Source organism: Vicugna pacos, chromosome 12 (assembly GCF_048564905.1).
Source record: "Vicugna pacos chromosome 12, VicPac4, whole genome shotgun sequence".
NCBI classification, from domain to species: Eukaryota; Metazoa; Chordata; class Mammalia; order Artiodactyla; family Camelidae; genus Vicugna; species Vicugna pacos.
In genome coordinates, this window is record NC_132998.1 from 36,945,925 (window position 1) to 36,965,501 (window position 19,577).

The 19,577-nt window shown below is 36.3% G+C and overlaps 1 pseudogene; it reads left to right on the forward strand.

The window, feature by feature from the left end:
• The first annotated feature begins 2,811 nt into the window (after nt 1-2,811).
• Nucleotides 2,812-3,418, forward strand: LOC116280004 (protein S100-A10 pseudogene; annotated as a pseudogene).
• The last annotated feature ends 16,159 nt before the right edge of the window (nt 3,419-19,577 follow it).

The following is a 19,577-nucleotide window of genomic DNA, read 5'->3' on the forward strand; positions in this document are numbered from 1 at the left end:
TATTCTTAATCTATAAAGTGCTCTTACAAGTTCAAAAGACAGAGATGAACATACAGGTAGAAAATGGGCAGCAGACATGAAAAGTCACAAAAGGAACACCTATTCCAATAAACTGAAAACATTCTACCTCCTTAATCAGAGGAGAAATACTTGTGACAACTAGATAGTATGTTCCTCCTAAATTGGCAATTTTTGAAAGGGAACAGTCTTAATTTTGGCTCTGCAAGTTCCTTGAGTAAGATTGTTATCAGAGAGTGGGATTTGGGAGTTTAGTTTGTCTTCAACAAAACAGCTTTCAGTGATGACAAATCCAAACCTCATCCTTGAAGTAGGTCACACACTGCAAATGGGAAGACAGTGGGCAAGGAATTATGAGATCACAGTGTCAAATGGGCTATTGGTGTGTTTAACACAAATAACAATAATAACCATTTGTTACTGGGTATTTAAAATGTGCCAGGCCAATGCTGACTGCTCACAAAATGCTGTTGAAGGAGGTGCTGCTGTTCTCCACATCATACCAGGAGGAAAACTAAGTCTTAGAAAGGTTAAGTAACCTGTTAGCCCTTCTGCATTTACATAAATACCTCATTATTTTTTTTTTTCATTTTAATCAAGGCAACCATTTGTTGATACTTGTGAACCCTGCCTATATAAGCCCAGAACACAGCTCTAAACAATCTGGCTTGCTAGGTTTAAAAAAACTAATTTCTAAGATACTTATAATTAGGTGAATTTCTCTGGTCAGGCTTACTGTCATTAATCAGAGGCTGAATGCTTTGTTTTTAGGTTATTGAGGTTCTTTATGTCTCCTTCACTTTTTTAAAAAATTGAAGTATAGTTGATTTACAGTGTTGTGTTAGTTTCTGGTGTACATCATAGTGATTTAATTATATATATAGTTATATACACACACACATATTCTTTTTCATTATTGGTTATTACAAGATATTGAATATAGTTCCCTGTGCTATACAGTAGGACCTTGCTGTTTATCTATTTATATATAGTACAGAAACAATTCATTCTTAACTACTGTGCTATATACTTCATTCAGGAATACAATATGCGTTAATTAATTAAACGTCAAGTATTAGGCACTAAATTAGGAACTGTGGGTACAATGGTGAACAAAGTTTTTATTAGTCTTTAGCTGATAGTCCAGAGGGAGATGGAGATAAGTAAGTAGGCAATTATGATATACAGCCATATGTTGTCTACAAGAGACACACCTATAATGAGCAGGGTACTGGAGCTGCCTCATAGTGGTTTTTATCAGCCTGCAGAAGCTGACTATTATAGCAGCATCATTCATAATAGTCCCAAAACAACCTAATGCCCATCAACTTATAAATATATCCATAAGTGAATGTGACCTATCCATACAGCAGAATATTATTCAGTAATAAAAAAGAAATGAAGTATTGATACATGCTACAATATATATGGAGCTTGAAAATATGTGCTAAGTGAAAGAAGACAGTCACAAAAAAACATATTGTATGATTCCATTTATACAACATGCTCAGAAGAGGCAAATCTATAAAGATAGAAAATAAATTAGTGGTTACCAATTAGGACTGGGGCAGAGGGATGGTTGAAGTTAGTGGTTGCTAATGAGTCTTTCTGAGATGATGAAAATGTTTTAAATTGTTTGTGGTGGTGGTGGTGGTGGTTGCCCAAGTATATGAATATATTAAAACCATTGTGTTACATATTTAAATGAGTGAATTTTATGGTATGTGAGTTATATCTCAATAAAGTTATTTAAAAAGCAAGTTGTGAACATCTCCTCCCAACTTTGCATTCAACCATTTTGGTGGGAGTAGGGTTGCCAGATTAAGCAAGTGAAAATACAACCAGTTAAATTTGAATTTCAGATAAACAGCAAATATTTTTTATATGTAAGTGTGTTCCATGCAATATTAACTACTTATATTAAAAAATGAGTCATTGTTTATCTGCAATTCAGATTTAACTAGGCATCCTGTGTTTTCTCTGACAATCCCAGGTGGGAGTATTGACACCATAGAAATCAGTATATTCTACAAATCAGACACTACTTCTGCCCAGAGAGCTGGTTGTTAAGCATTTGTCAGCACATCACTGCCTAAACTATTAAAAAAAAAAAAAAAAAAAGGAGACTAAAAGTCAAAGGATGTAAAAAAAGACATGCTAATAAGCAAACACTAACCAAACTAAAAGTGGTATGACTATATTCATATTAGACAAAATAGACTTTAAAACAAAAAATATTACTGTAATAAGGGTAAAAACATTGATAGAAGATTTACTTCATCAATATTTGATAATTCCAAAGTTGTATGGGACTCATAACACAGCTTTAAAATACATAAAGTAAAAGTTGCCAAAACTACAAGAAGAATCAACAAATCTACCACCACAGTGGGAGATTTTGATATATCATATCAGTAATTAATAGACCAGTCATAAAAGGTATCAGTAGAAATATAGAAGACTTAAAAAATACAATGACAAGCTTCATCTACTGAACACATATAGACCCCTATCCCTGACAACTGGATGACATACATTTCTGTCAAGTGCCCATAAAGCATTTATATGAAAACTTTTCAGGTATGTGGCCAAAAAGCAAGTTTAAGTTTTTTAAGAACTGGTGTACACAGACTGTATTCTTTAAACACAATGCAATTGAATTAGAAATGCATTTTAAAAGGTTTTTAAAGTAGTGTATATTTGAGAAATTTAAAACATACTTCTTAGAAAGGAAAATGCATAGTTCTTCATGTTTATATTAGAAAGAAAAGTATACCTGACTGGCCGCGCGTCCCCGCCAGCCCGGAGTCCCCCACCGCGCCTCCTGCCTAGGCTTCAACAGACCTCACCAAAATGCCGTCTCAAATTGAACACGCCATGGAAACCATGATGTTCACATTTCACAGATTTGCTGGGGATAAAGGCTACTGAACAAAGGAGGACCTGAGAGTACTCATGGAAAAGGAGTTCCCTGGATTTTTGGAAAATCAAAAAGACCCTCTGGCCGTGGACAAAATAATGAAGGACCTGGACCAGTGCCGAGACGGCAAAGTGGGCTTCCAGAGCTTCTTTTCGCTAATCGCCGGGCTCACCATTGCGTACAATGACTATTTTGTGGTGCACGTGAAGCAGAAGGGAAAGAAGTAGGTAGCACTGAGCAGTTGCTCCTGCCGTGATAAGAAGTCTCCCAAAGGGTCGCTTAAGGAATCTGCCCCACAGCTTCCCCCTGTGTAAGGATTTCCTGAGCAGACTGGGACCCTTAGAAAATGTATAAATAAAACCCAACTCCCCTTGGAGAAGCAGAGAAAGAAAAGTCAGTTAAAGCCAGATAAGCTTTTGATTTTTATATTGCTTGCATCCTCTTGCCCTCAATAAACAAAATCCTTTTTTAGTTATGAGAAAGAAAGAAAGAAAAGGAAGGAAGGAAGGAAAGAAAGAGAGAAAGAGAGAAAGAAAGAGACAGAGAGAGAGAGAGAAAGAGAGAAAGAGAGACAGAGAGAAAGAAAGAAAGAAAGAAAGAAAGAAAGAAAGAAAGAAAGAAAGAAAGAAAGAAAGAAAGAAAGAAAGAAAGAAAGGAAGAAAGGAAGGAAGAAAGAAAGAAAGAAAGAAAGAAAGAAAGAAAGAAAGAAAGAAAGAAAGAAAGAAAGAAAGAAAGAAAGAAAGAAAGAAAAAGAAAAGTATACCTGAGCGTTAATACCCTAAGCTTCAGAGGGGGAGGGTATAGCTCAGTGGTAGAGCATATGCCTAGCAAACACAAGGTCCTGGGTTCAACCCCCATGTACCTCCAAGAAAAATAAATAAATAAATAAAAACCCAATTATTTCTCCCCCAAAATGAAAATGATAATAAAAAAATAAGCTAATCTTCAAATCTAAGCAATTAGAAGAGAAAAGAACCAAAGATGGTAGCAAAAATGGAAATAATAATGATAAAGAGAAGTTAAAAGGCAAGAAGGTGCAAATGAGCAAACTTGGGAAAAATGTTTTAAATTGTAAAAAATTGAATCAGTATTTTAAAATCTTCTCATGAATGCACAGAAAACCCACCAGCCCCAGATAACTTTATAGGTGAGTTCTAACACACTTTCAAGGAATAAAAGATGGAGGTAGGGGAGAAGAAACATTCTTGGACTCATTTTCTGAAGTTGGATGTGCAAAAATAAACAGAAACCTCGGTTACATAGAGTAAGCAGGCCAGAAGGGGGAGCTCCCGCGCTCTGCGATGATAGCAGATCTCAACAGGAGGAAGAAAGACTTCTTTCCTTCTAAGGACTCAGCTAATGAAAAGCCATGGACTATGTTTACTACGGCCCTCCCAACTTACTTTTCCTGTCTATAAAAGCATTCTCCTTCTCTTGCTGTGCCCGAACTTGCAAGTAGTAAGCCATGGCTGCAGACCTCGAATTACAGTTCTCTGCTGATCATGAATAAATCCATCTTTGCTACAGAAATATCAAGTAGTCTACTTATTTCAGGTCAACAGGTATTATGTGATATTAAAACCAAACAGGTTTAGTGTAAAAAAATGCAATTTATAGGTCCTCTCAGTTTTTTTAAATTGAAGTATAGTTGATTTATAATATTGTGTTAGTTTCTGTGGTACAGCATAGAGATTCAGTTGTACATATACATATATATTCTCTTTTCATAATAGTTATTACAAGTTATTGAATATAGTTCACAGTGCTATTCAGTAGGATTTTGTTGTTTGTCTATTTTGGGTACAGTAGTTTGTGTCTGCTAATCCTAATCTCCTAATTTAAACCTCACTCTGCCCTTCCCTTTGATAACCATAAGCTTATTTTCTATATCTGGGAGTTGTTTCTGTTTTGTAAGTAAGTTGATTTATATCAATGTTTTAGATTCCACGTATAAGTGATATCATATGGTACTTTTCTTTCTCTTTCTGGCTTACTTCACTCAGTATGACAATCTCCATGTCCATATCCATGTTGCTGCAAATGGCATTATGTCATTCTTTTTATGGCTCAGTAGTATTCCATTGTATATATACCATATCTTCTTTATCCAATCATCTGTTGATGGATATTTAGGTTGTTTCTATGTTTTGGCTATTGTTAATAGTGCTGCTATGAACATTGGGTTGCATGTATCTTTTTGAATTAGTTTCCTCCAGATATACACCCAGGAGTGGGATTGCTGGATCATAGGATACCTCTATTTTTAGTTTTTTAAGGAATCTCCGTACTGTTTTCCATAGTGGCTGCACCAAATTACATCCCCACCAATAGTGTAAGAGGGTTTCCTTTTCTACACACCCTCTCCAGCATTTATCATTTGTTTGATTTGCATTTCTCTGATAATTAGTGATACTGAGCATTTTTTCATTTGCCTATTGGTCATTTGTATCTCTTCATTGGAGAAATGTCTGTTTAAGTCTTCCACCCATTTTTTGATAGAGTTGTGGAGCTTTTTGGTGGGGAGGTTGTTTGTTTGTTTGTTTGTTTGTCATTGAGTTGTATAACCTATTTGTATATTCTGGAAGGTAAGTCCATGTCAGTCACATCATTTGCAAATATTTTCCTCCAGTCCGTAGGTCATTTTTGTTTTGTTTATGGTTTCCTTTGCTGTGCAAAAGCTTATATGTTTAATTAGGTCACATTTGTTTATTTTGGCTTTTATTTCTATTGCCTCAGTAGACTGCCTTAGGAGAACTTTGCTGTGCTTCTATCAGAGAACGTTTTACCTATGTTCTCTTTCAGGAGGTTTCTGGTGTCTTGTCTTATGTTTAAATCTTTAAGCCATTTTGAGTTTATTTTTGCATGTGGTGTGAGCGAGTGTTCTAATTTCATTGATTTTCATGTGGCTGTCCAGTTTCTCAACACCACTTGTCAAGGAGACTATCTTTTCTCCATTGTATACTCTTGCCTCCTTTGTCAAAGATCAATTGACCAAAGGTGTGTGGGTTTATTTCTGGTCCCTCTATTCTGTTGCATTGATCCATATGTCTGTTTTTGTGCCAATACCACGCTGTTTTGATTACTGTAGCTTTATAGTATTATCTGAAGCCTGGGAGGGTCATGCCTCTAGCTTCCACCTTTTTCTTTGGTATTGCTTTGGCAATTCTGGGTCTTTTATGGTTATATATAAATTTTAGGATTATTTGTTCTAGTTTTGTGAAAAATATCCCAGGTAATTTGATAGGGATCTCATTAAATCTGTGGATTGCTTTGGGTAGTGTGGCCATTTTAACAATATTAATTTTTCAAATGTAAGAGCATAAGGTATCTTCCCATTTCTTTAAATCATCCTTAATTTCCTTAATGTTTTATAGTTCTCTGCATATAAGTCTTTCACCTTTTTGATCAGGTTTATTCCTAAGTTGTTTTTTTTTTTTTTTGATGCAGTTTTAAAAAGGATTTTTTTTTAACTTTTTATGATATTTTATTGTTAGGGTGAAGAAATGCAACAGATTTTTGTATGTTAATCTTGTATCCTGCTATCTCTACCTATAAAAGTTTAATTACATTTTGATACAGTAGCTACAGTTAGAAAATGCAAAAACTATATATAGGAATTATTTTAATCAAAATGTGTTAAGATCATTTTGTAGTAACGTGTAAAACATTACTGAATGGCATTAAAGAAGATCTAAATACATGGAGAGACAAAACATACTCATGGATTAGAGGACTCAATAATTGAAGATATAGTTCTCCCAAAACTGATGAAATTGATTCAAATCAATTTCAGTTAAAATCTCAAGAGAATTTATTTTGTGAGTGGCATTTTTCAACATGTTTCTAAAAATTATGTACAAAGCAAAGGGCCAAGACTAGTAAAGTTGAGTATAAAAGAACAAGCTGATATCAAAACTTATCACAAAGCTACAACAAATTAAGGTAATAAAAAACTGGCAAGAGACAGACAAACAGATCAATAGAATGGAATAGAAAACTACCTACCCAAATTACATATCTGTTTATTGAAAAACCTGATATCTGACAGAGCTGGAAATGAATAGCAGTGAGAGATAGTGGGCACAGCTGGTTATTCATATGGGGAAAAAATTGGATTTCTAGTTTATACCATGTATAAAATCAATTTCAGATGCACTAAAGAATTAAATGTGAAAGAGTATACTTTCCCCCCCTATACCTGCTGTTTCTTAATTGCCTTCAGCTCAAAATAATCCTTATGCTAAAGCAATATATTTTGATTCTTTCAGTAACAAGTGGCTTCTTGAGGTGGAATTTATTTTGTTGAATTTTACAATCTGGTTCTTGCTCCCTCCCCCTCCTCCCACCCCAGCTCTCTTCAGAGAGCACACGATTGTTTCCTCTCTACTTTCATCTTGAGAATGAGAGGCTAACAGATTTTCTACAGGTGCTGCTTGATATTCCATCTCATCATATGTCATTTCCATTAACCTCTCTCTCTGCAGAAAGTTGGGCTGGAAACTTCCTCTATTCAAGCAGCAGTATGAGGTCTTGGCTATCCTTCAGGCAATTTAGTTTACTTTTTAATTTACTTTGGGCTTGATTACTTTACATTTTTTGTCCTAAAATGGCTTATGTTTTTAAAGTCAAAGTGAACCATGTCATTCTTTGTTTTCACTAATTTGTTCATACAGCACATATTTTGAGTACATACTATGGGACAGGGCACTATTTTAGATATTGGGGATATCACAATGCACAAAGGGGGGTGGTTCTGCCTTTATATTTTAATGGAGGGAACAGACAATAAACAAGGTAAATATATAAAATGTAGTAAGATGGTGATAAATGGTAAAAAATGACTTTGTAAGAATAGATGTTAAATTGTAGAAAACCAGACCAGTAATTGATGCAGATAATCCTTATGTTTTAGCAATGCAATTATCTTTGTCTCATAGAGATGGAAATGATTTGTGTCTGGTAGAAAAGACTGGGTTGTAACCCAAAGGTTAGTTTTATTGCCCTATGGAGCATTAACCAATTTTTATGTAACTGAGTAATCTTATTCTAGCACTTTTTTCTCAATGACTATAAATAACTTTTGTCTTTCTATGCCCCATTTGAACCAGGTATATTATCCTGCTGGTTCTCTCATTAATGAGGCCAACAACTCTGAGAGTCATGTTTTTAACTTTTTGAAAATTACATATTAACATATAAAGTATGCTTTATATAATTCTGATTTGCTAAGCATCTTTAATGAGCAAACAAATAAAAACTAAAAAAAATATAATCCAATAGAGTTTTTTTAAAAACCTTCATGAGTTGATTTTTAACATTCTAATATTAATATGAGGCATTAGAAGTGAAAATTATGAACACCATACAGTTAAGAGATGAAAGATTATGAAAATGTTTTTAAAATATACAGATAGTGTTAAAAGATAAATTGAGACATACTAACATTTTTAAGAGTTTATTTGAGCATAAATCAGGCAATACCAAACTAGACGTGGTTAGGAGCACTCTAGCAAAAGGGGCAAAGCAAAAGACTTTAATAGGGAAGAAGTGGAAGCCAAGCAAATAAATTATTTGATTGGCTATAGCTTAAGCATTTGTCTTATTTGGAAAATGCTAGTTGGATGTTTGTGTTAGGTTGTCCTTAGATTTTGATTTCTTAACTTTGAGGCATTTCAGGCTTTGGTTTGGTTTGCTTAGATAGGCTGCTAAGGTATTAGAACCACCTCAGTCTAATGGATATCTTATATAACTAATTTTACAATAGATAAGTAAATTAAACAACTAAACTCCTAGAATGATATTGCCTATTTTACTGATGTTTTCCACCAGTCCACTAGGTATTCAAGTGTTTGAAATCATTAACAGAACAGGCTTTGGACTACCTGGCTTCATATCTTGACTCAACCACTTCTTGGTCTGGGCAAGTTATTTAATCTAACCCTTAGTACTCTCTCTCTTTTTTGTTTTTAATTGAAGTATAGCTGATTTACAATGTTGTGTTAGTTTCCGGTGTACAGGGCAATGATTCAGTATATATATATATATATATATATATATATATATATATGTCATGTTGTTTTTCATTATAGATTATTTCAAACTATTGAATATAGTTCCTTGTGCTAAACAGCAAGGAAGTCATTAACAAAAGAAAATAGTCATTTTGGGCTGGGTTATCCTCTTTTGAGGGGCAGAGGAATATCAAGGGTTTTATTATGCAGATTGATTCTTCTTCCTCTAGGGGCTGGAGAGGGGCCATGTCTCCAGATTACCTCATTAGTGCTGACCAGAACATTACAAACTAGTTGATTAAGGTTACATTTGAGAGTCCAGAAATAAACCCACACGTATACAAGCAACTAATTTATGACAAAGGAGGCAAGAACATACATTGAAGAAAGGAATGTCTCTTTAATAAATAGTGTTGGTAAAACTAGGCAGCTATGTGCAAAAGATTGAAAGTTGACCCCTATCTTGTACCATATACAAAAATTAACTCAAAATGGATTAAAGACTTTAATGTAAGACCTGAAACCATAAATTCCTAGAAGAAAACATAGGCAGTACACTTTTTGACATCAGTCTTAGCAATATTTTTTTTTAGATAGGTCTCCCTAGGCAAGGGAAACAAAACCAAAAATAAACAAACAGGATTACATCAAACTAAAAAAACCTTGCACAGCAAAGGAAAACATCAACAAAATGAAAAGAAAACTGCCGAATGGGAGAAAATATTTGCAAATCACATCTCTGATAAGGGGTTAATATCCAAAATATATGAAGAACTCATATTACACTGAAACTGAGTCCTTCTAAAAGAAAGTTCCTCTGCTAAGTTTATGATTAACCTCTCTATCCAAAACATTATTCCCTTTCTTGTCCTGTACTGGTTCCCCTCAGGATAGAGGAGTATCAAAGCAAAAGAGGGTATTGAAAATGAGCAGAACCCTGTGAGGCCCTCCTGAGTGCAAAAGCCTTTCCAGGTCCCCCATTTCTTGCTTGCAGAAAAGGGCTTTGGTCTCCTAGGCCTTCCCTGAGTTCTTCCAAAGAGCAGATTCAAGCAGTTACTAATTAGCAAAGTGAGAAACTGCAGAAACAAAGGAAAATCAGTTGAGAGAAACAGTAGTTTGCTGATAAAACAGAGTCTGAGCTCCTCCTGGAGGGATATACATAATAATCTGATACATATCTTTGAGTTGTTCTGCAGGAGCTAAGGCCCCCATCCAGATAGAGGATGGTAACTATAGGCTGAGACCCCATACTGGTTAGGACCAGAAGTTTGACGATTGAGATTCCTAGAAGACTGCTGTGTCTCACAACCAACCAACCAGAAGAAAGTCATGCTTCCTGCACCCCTCACCCCAAATATTTCCTTTAAAAACTCTTCCCTAAAAGCCATCAGGGAGTTTGGGTCTTTTGAGCATCTCCCACTCTCCTGGCTTGGCCCTGCAATAAACCTTTCTCTGCTTCACACCCTGATGTTTTGGTTTGGTTGGCCTCACTGTGCATAGAGAACAGGAACTTGGGTTCAACAACAACACAACAATAACAAAAAAACAAACAACCTAATTTAAAAAGAGGCAGAGGATCTGAATAAACATTTTTCCAAAGAAGACACAAAGATGGTCAGCAAACACTTGAAAAGATATTCAACATCACTAATTACTGAGGAAATGCAAATCACATCCACAATGAGCTATCACCTCTGTTAGAATGGCTGTTATCAAAAAGACAAGAAATAACAAATTGTTGCTGAGAAGGTCGAGAAAAGGGAGCCCTCCTGTACTATTGGTGGGAATGTAAATTGTTGAAACCACTACGGAGGTCTCCCAAAAAATTAAGAATAGAACTATCAACTAAAATGAAATGTACAACATGAAAGCTGTGGGTCAAGTTTATTCAGTATCTTACTGAGGACTGTAGCCCCAGAGACATCCTCTCACATAGCCCTAAGAAACTGTTCAGAGAGGTAAGGGGGGAGGTCAGTAAATATGTAATTTTGGCAAAGAGGGTATGTGCAACCAAGCACACATCTTGTTAGGAGGTTGCTGATAGTCAGGAGGAACAGACATCTTAGTTTATGGTTTTAGTGCTTTTCTAAATATGGGAAGATGAAAGAATCCAAGTTCATAAAAAGTTTCTCCTGCAAATATATTAACTATTTGAAGGTCTGTACTACCAGTTTTCCCAGAGCACAGGGTGCCTCATTCCTGATCTCTGCCCTGAACTCCTTTCAGGGTGTGTTAAAGGTCAGCTGCTGCACTAACTAATGATTCAATGCTTGCAGAGCTGAATGGCTAGTGACATTCTTTAGTTGGCAGGACTACCACATGATCCAACTATTCCACTTCTGGGTGTTTATCCAAAGGATATGAAAATACTAATTAGAAAAGATATATGCACCCCATATTCATTTCAGTATTATTTATATTAGCCAAAATATAGAAACAACCTAAGTGCCTATCAATGGATGAATGGATAAAGAAGTGGTATGTACACACACACACATATACATACACTGGAATATTATTCAGCCATAAAAAAATGAAATCTTGCCATTTGCAACCAATGGATGGACCTTTAAGGTATTATACTAAGTGGAATAATTCACGTGGAAAAAGACAAATTCCATATGATTTCACTCATATGTAGAATACTAAAAAGCAGAATAAACAAACAAGCAAAACAAAATGAAAACAAACATGTAGATACAGAGAACAAATTGGTAGTTACCAGAAGAGAAGAGGGGTGGAGGGAGGACAAAAGGGGTAAAGGAGATCAATTGTATGGGCAGATAAAACTAGATTTTTGGTGGTAAGCATGCTGTAGTGTATATGGAGGTTGAATTATAATATTGTAGACATGAAATTTATATAGTTGTCCCTTTGTATCCGTGGAGGTTTGGTTCCAGGACCCCCCACAAATACACACATGCTCGAGTCCCTTATACAAAATAGAATAGTACAGTGAATACAGCCGGCCCTCCATTATCTGTGGGTTTTGCATCTTCAGATTCAACCAACAGTGGATGGAAATTTCAATTGGTGATTGGTTGAATCCACAGGTGTGCAACCCAAGATCAGGGAGGGTCAACTGTACATTTATTGGAAAAAAATCTGCAGATAAGTGGACCCTCACAGTTCAAACCCATGTTCAAGGCTCAACTGTATAAAGTTTGCACCAATACTATGCTACTTCAAAAAAAAAAAATTACATTCCTGAGGAAGATGGAAACTGCAGTTTGGTATTAAATCTGGGTTTGATATTTATCTTAAGCACAGCTGACATTGTTTGGGGCTGTAGTTTTTCTTGTTAACATATGATATCTCAGAAGTCTTCTTCAGTATATAAAAGGATTTAAAATTGATTTTGGCACTTATTTCTCATCGTAAGACTAAATTATTTATTATTAGCTTTGAATTTCATCCCAAGATCTTCTAATTAGTTTCTTGAGTGAACTGTAGGGAGGCAAAATCATTTTCCCTCTACCCTTCTGAGTTACTGACTGAGACACCCTGTAATAAAAGGCAGATTAACAAGAGAAAAACAAATGGAAGTGTATTAACATGCATACCTCATGTATATATGGGAGATACCAAGGGAAAAATGAGTAACTCCCTAACTAGCCTAAGCTATCAGTTTAAAAACCATCTTCAGCTAAAGATAAAAGAAAGGAAGGCATGTGTGTATTGCGTGTGTGTGTGTGTGTGTGTGTGTGTGTGTGTGTGTGTCTGTGTGTTGGTGGGAGGAAGCCAGTTATAGGAGGTTACCAGGAAAAACCTACTAATGAAGGATAACATTTCTTATGCACATTTAGGTGGGTGCCATTGATAAGATTCTCTTGTATTTTAGTTATTCAGTTTGTTAATATGGTGTATCACATTAATTGATTTGTGGATATTGAACCATCCTTGCATCCCTGGGATAAAGCCCACTTGATTGTGGTGTATGATCCTTTCAGTGTGTTGTTAAATTTGATTTGCTAGTATTTTGTTGAGGATTTTTGCATCTATGTTCATATTGGTGATACTGGCCTGCAATTTTCTTTTTTGGTGATATCTTTGTCTGGTTTTGGTATCAGGACAATGATACCAAACTCTCATAGAAGGAGTTTGGTATGTTGCAAATTTAATTTTTTTGGAACACTCTAGAATTTCTTTTTTTGAATGTTTTCAATCCATGGTTGGTTGAATCTGCAGGTGCGGAACCCATGAATACAGAGGGTCCATTGACTATTCATTCAGCCAAACCCCAAATGCCAAGCCACCTCTGGGCCTTTTCACCCAAACAAGTTTGACTATGTGGTCCTGGGCCATCAGATATTTTTTATTTGTCTCTTCCTTATTCTTTATTCTTATATTGTATAAAAACTTCTTGTCTTCCACCTCATTTTGCAGTTTTCTGAAAGGAGACCATGAATACCATGATATGTTTGTTTGTATCACCTAAATTGTCTTCTTTAGTCATTTTTCAAAAATAGTAGTTTACCATCCTTCTTTCTGCTTAAAAGCAGGGCATATATTTCTCCCTTCTCCTGTACCAGGTAAAGGAGAGCTATCTTTATCACTTGTTAAAAGATAAACTAAAGTATATTAAAATTTTTTAAGGGTATATTTGAGCAAAAATTGATTTGAATTGTGCAGTGCCTGACTGGAAGTGTTTAGGAACACTCTACCAATAGGATCTAGGGGAAGGACTTTGACAGAGAACAGGTGGAAGCTAAGCAAGGAAATTATTTGCTTGGCAATAGTTTAAGCAATTGCATTAACTGGGAAAGCCTAGTTGGCCGTTTGTGATTGGTTGTCCTTAGGTTTTCAATTCTCAATTCTGAGGCATTTTGGACTTAGGTTTTGGTTTGTTTCTGTAGGCTGCTAAGGTGTTGCCTTCTATTTAATTAATTTATCAATGGCCTCCTTTTTGATTAATTTATGACACTGGAGATGGAGAGCTGGCACTGAGATGAGTCTGCATAAACAAACCGTACTAAAATAACCCTTATCCTCCTTTCCTTCTACCCATATATTTTCTTGTCACTTTCCCACAATTTATCTGCTCTAGAAGCCCAAACCCCTCTGTCTAGTCACTTCTGTACAATGTATCACTGTTTGTTAACAATGACATATAAGTCCCTGAGTCTAAACACTTCTTTGGATTTTTCACTTCTTTTTTTGTGAAATTGTCCTGCACATGCAAATATTAACATCAATAAAATTCGTATGCTGTCTCTCCTGTTAATCTGTCTTTCGTTAGTTTAACTTGCATTTCCCCAGGTACTTGAGCTGAGAGGGTAGAGGAAGTCTTTCTTCCCCTACAAAGTAAATGGGAGAAGAAGGAGACTGTGTTTTCCAAAAGTGGTTCTTTAATTTTCTTCGCAGATTAATTTGTCTTCTTGGTTTTTTGTCAACCAAGTATCTGTTTTATATATTAACCAAAATCTGTCAAATAAATTGTATTTTTGGATCTCATTTTTAGCCAACTAATCCATAACAAGCATTGTTCTTAAAACATTTTTAAAAAGGGTACTGTGTTATTTTTATATGTAATCTTGCAAAGCTGGCATCAAGTATACTATTGCAGTATCATTTAGAAATGATACCATGAATGAGCTGATTGCCCTGAGTTGTCAGGTGGATTTTTTCTCCCTTAACAAAGAAAACACATTTCTTAATACAGACAGATATAGATAGAGGGGAGAGAGACAGAGACAGAGATACAGAGACAAAGAGAGTCTCTTCCATCCAGAATATTTTTTATACAATAATAATTGAACTACTACTAATAATTATATTAAGTAAAGTACTATATCATCTCTCATTCCTCACTTATGCTACCTGTAGTAACAAGACATTTTCAGATTAATATTTTACAAAAGACCATTTGTTTGAGCCCTGACCACAATACTGTAGATTTTCAGACCATTCTAAGCAGTCTATGGGCCTAAGCAACATACTGTTTGAATTATATGGCCTCTGAAATCTTCTGTCACTGAGTTTCTATCAAATCTTAAGGAGAGATGGAAGTGCAGTAAGTCTAAATTCTATACAACTCATCAGTCTAATTATGCTGCCTGGGGAGGCCAGCTGGCTAGCTGTCAAGAGATCTCAGGAAATTCATTTACATTGGTAAACTCACTGTAGTACAAGGTCTGAATCTTTGCTTTGCAGGCTCAAAACTTGAATTTTTGTCAGCACATTGAAAGTAAAGTCTTCTCTTGGCAAACTCTTATTTTTCAAGCTTACAGAGAGTGGAATGTCATTTTATTAATTTACAATGAGCAATAAAATATTCATGTGGATTGTTCTGCTTGCATCAACAGGACAAGTGCATTTGCTCTTTAAAGACAAAACTACCTGGGAAGCCAATTATAATTGAAAATTGGGGGTGGTGTCTGTATTCAGAATAAGAGGAGATAGTTGAATTTTGTACCTTAGGGACAGGCTTGTAGCCTAGGGCATTTTGAAGCTACAGTGTTTCCTTCTCACCCATAATAGGGTTTACTACAAAGTGGAGGTATACATAGGCCATATAGCTTACTTTGGGGTGGGGTGAGAGTTGGGGATGAGTAGGAATTAGAGAGACAAAGGAAGGATGAATGTAGGAAACATTCCAGGCATATGGAATAGCATATGTCATGGCCCAAAAGTCAAGGAGAGACTGTGATGAGCCAGGAAACTGCAATAGTTCAGCATGCCTGAAGCGTACAGTGCAAAGAAAATACTGTCAAGTGATAAGGGGGAGGGGTAGCTGCAGCAAGACCATGGAAGGCTTTGCAAGCCACAGTAAGGAGTTTGGGTTTTTGTCCTGAAAATCATAGGGACTACTGAGGAATTTTAAGTAGGGGAGTAATGACAATCAGGTTTGTGCTTTAGAGAGATCACTCTGGCTGCAGGGTAGAGAATGAATTAGCTGGATGCAAGACCAAGACCAGAGATGAGTTCTAGGTCAGAAAGGAGTGACTTGAAAATTGGGATGATGTGAGAGAGAATTTACAGGATTGGGTAATTAATTAAATATGGGCAGAAATAAAAAGGGAACAGACAAAGATGGCAGTTTTCTACCTTGGGCATGGCGGTGCCAGCAACGATATAGGAAGCCAGGAGGTCATAGAGAAGTGAGTGCAGAGTAGGCGGAAGAGGCAGATGATGTTTCAGTTTAGAGCCCAGACGTTTTGAATTGAGCTTGAGCATTCTGGGGGATATCGAAGTGAATTTGTTCAGTAGGCTGTTAAATATTTGGGTTTCATATGTAGGAGAAAGAGCCAGACTGCAGATTTGGGAATCAACAGCAACTAAATAACATGTAATAGAAACCCTAAAAGTGTCTGGTCACCTATTGAGAATGTATGGGAGGTGGATAGAAATGGCCCAGTAGCTATAAACCTAGGTGTGGTCCACCTTGTTTAGCCAAATTATTAAAATCAACAAATAATAATACCAGTCATTCTTCCATGTACATTTTGGCAATGTCCTTCCAAAGTTGACTAGTTTTAGCACATGACTGGAAGCTTAAAGTTTAAGTTCATGATATGATTTTTCCAAACTAGGCAACTTCTTGGAAGGCATATTGAGCTAACTATCACATAATAAAATATTGTATTTGTTAAACAGCTTTATGTTAGCCTCAGAAGTCACACAGTGACTATTCATTTGAAGCAAGTTACTAGGTCCAGCATACCTTCAAGAGAAGGACAATTAGACTCTACCTTTTGGTGGGAGGGTGTCAAAGAATTTGCAGATATGTTTTAAAATCACCAGAGTTGGGGGGGGTGGAAGAGGCTATATTTACATGTTTCGGAGGGTTTTCCCAGTAAGTTTATTACCAATAACTAGCCTGAAATTAAATTTTTCCTTTCTCCCTTCCCTCTCTCCCTTCCTTCCTTCTATCTTTCAAAACTCGTTTACAGATATGGACCATACCCTGTGTCATAATCAATACACTCTGAATTCAATGCTATATTGCTCATTGAAAAGTCTGTTTGTTTGTTTTTCAAAAACAGTACAAATTTATTTCCTTACAGTTCTGGAGGCCAGAAGGCTGCAATCAGTTTCACTGAGCAGAAGTCAAGGTGTCCTCAGTGGCTGGTTCCCTCTGGAGACTCATGGGGAGAATGTTTCTAGCCTCTGGAGGCTGCCTGCATGCCTTGGCTCTTGACCCCTTCCTTGCCTCATTCCAACATCTTGCTTCTGTTGTCATCTTCCACTCCCTGCCCTGTGTCCAATCTCTATCGCCTTTTAAAAATAGTGGTAAAATATACATAACATAAAATTTACCATTTTAATCACTTTTAAGTGTACCCTTCAGTGGCATTAAGTACATTCAAATCATTGTGGAACTATTCTCTACCATCCATTTCCAGAACTTTTTAATTGAAAAGAGTTTTAAAATGCTGACCATTATTTTTGTATTTCCTTTTAATGTAGTAGATGAAAGCATCACAGCTTTGTAGGCCTGGACAAATTCCGAACTTCTGATCCTCAGCAAACTTGTCTTTGATATTTAACATAGAGCTGTAGACAGCAGATATGACATGTATAGCACTGGGCAGGCTCCTTGCTCTTAATAGCTTAGACCTAATATATATGAACATACAGAAACTAGTTTATTTTCCAACATTTCACCGGAGGGAGGATAGATTGACTCCTATTTAAACATGAGGTCTTAACTGCTCTCCCTCTGGAGGCTGAACTTGATCCATTCACTACGGCCACAGGCTCCCTTGCCCTTCGGCTCCTTGTTGAGTTGGGCCAGTGGAAAGTACCAGCAGGAAATTGAGAAGTTGAGAAGGGAATGAGAACAGAACATAGAGTCCTTGGTACCCTCCCTTTCATGTCTAAGTGTTTCCTAAACACCCCTCTCCTGTAGGTCACAGTTTCTGTCCTGCGGCTCTCTCTCCTAGTTCTCTCTGGATTCTGGTAACCACTCCCTCTCCCTGCCCCTTTGGGCACCAGTCCAACTAGATTTATGGTAATTCCTGCTCTTGCTAACCTAGGTGTGCCTCACCATTTCTAAATGGCTTTCTGAGCCTTTGACCGTACCTATTTCAATAGTTTCCTCCTTTGAAATATTTTCAATTACATATTCCTTCTGGATCCCTGGCTGATACTTTACTTTTTATTGGAAACAAATCTTACTCAGAACCCCATTATGTATAACAGGTAAAAGTGAAACTACACCAGGTGATGCAAGGGTGGATAATGTAGGGTCTCAATTGCTTGCTTCTTCCCATCCACTGACGTGGCCTCCGAGGGACCACTTAGGGCTTAGAGAGACAAACTCAGAAGAATACTGTACTGAGCAAATCCAAGGGAATGCTAGCCCTGACCAACACGCAGGTGACATCTCTCTACCAAACTCATTAAATAACTTCATCTGACTTCACAAACACACTTTAGAAACATGTGAGAACACAGCTTCAGATATTAATTGTGTTTCTACAATTAACTCACACCACCTTTTGTAGTAGTCCATGTATTTTATTCCATTTAGTTAGCTATTCAGGTAGGAGGTCCACAGGTTGGTCTCAGAAGACTGATAAAAATGATGACTTGGATTTGATTTAACATCAATTTCACTTTGCTTTACTGCTGATACTTTCAAAATAGGCAATGTAAGGAATAGTCACCAGATCAAAAAGATGAGTTAGCCCAGCTCCCCATTGTTTTCCCAGTTCCCAAAATGTGTAGTTTTAGAAAACCCCTGCAGAATGAGATGTCTACCAGGTTCAAAAGTCCCAACCATGAACTTTCTGTGTAAGACTGAAGGAGCTACACTGGCATCAAGATTCCACCCTGTTATCATAGATGGGAATTTCTGTTGTGTCACCTCTACATGATTCCATGGTCTATTTTGTATTCCACCAACTCAATTTGTGGTTTAAATGCAATAGGCTTGGCCATAGCCATATATATAATTTATAATTTTTAATAGATCCTAAAACATAGTTATCACTTTGGACCTTCCCTAAACCTGCCTTTGAAGAAACTTAATAGGGACCTGATTCTTTTCTTGGGGTTAATCATGTCAACTAGAATATGAAGAAAATCAGTAGGGACTTCTGGAGAATTCCTATGTCTCCTCACTCCTTTGAAGTTCTTGCCTTTGTCTCCCTTTTCATCCTTCCCTCAAGGGCTGAAAGAAGCACAAATTGGTACTAGGCTTCAATTACTTGGCTCAGTGATGCTAATATAATTTGTTAAAAGTGAACAATTCAACTACTCAGCCATAAAAAATAATAAAATAATGCCATTTGCAGCAACATGGATGGACCTGGAGAATGTTATTCTAAGTGAAGTAAGCCAGAAAGAGAGAGAAAAATACCATATGATATTAATGATATGTGGAATCTAAAAAAAAAGACGAATGTATTTACAAAACAGAAACAGACTCAAAGACATAGAAAACAAACTTAAGGTTACCAGTGGGGGGAAGAGGGTGGGAAGGGATAAATTGGGAGTTGGAGATTTGCAGATACTAACTACTACATATAAAATAGATAAACAACAAGTTTATATTGTATATAGCTCAGGAAACTATATTGAATATCTTGTAGTAACCTATAATTAAAAAGAATATGAAAACAAATATATATATATGACTGAATTATTATGCTGTTCACCAGAAATTGACACAACATTGTAAA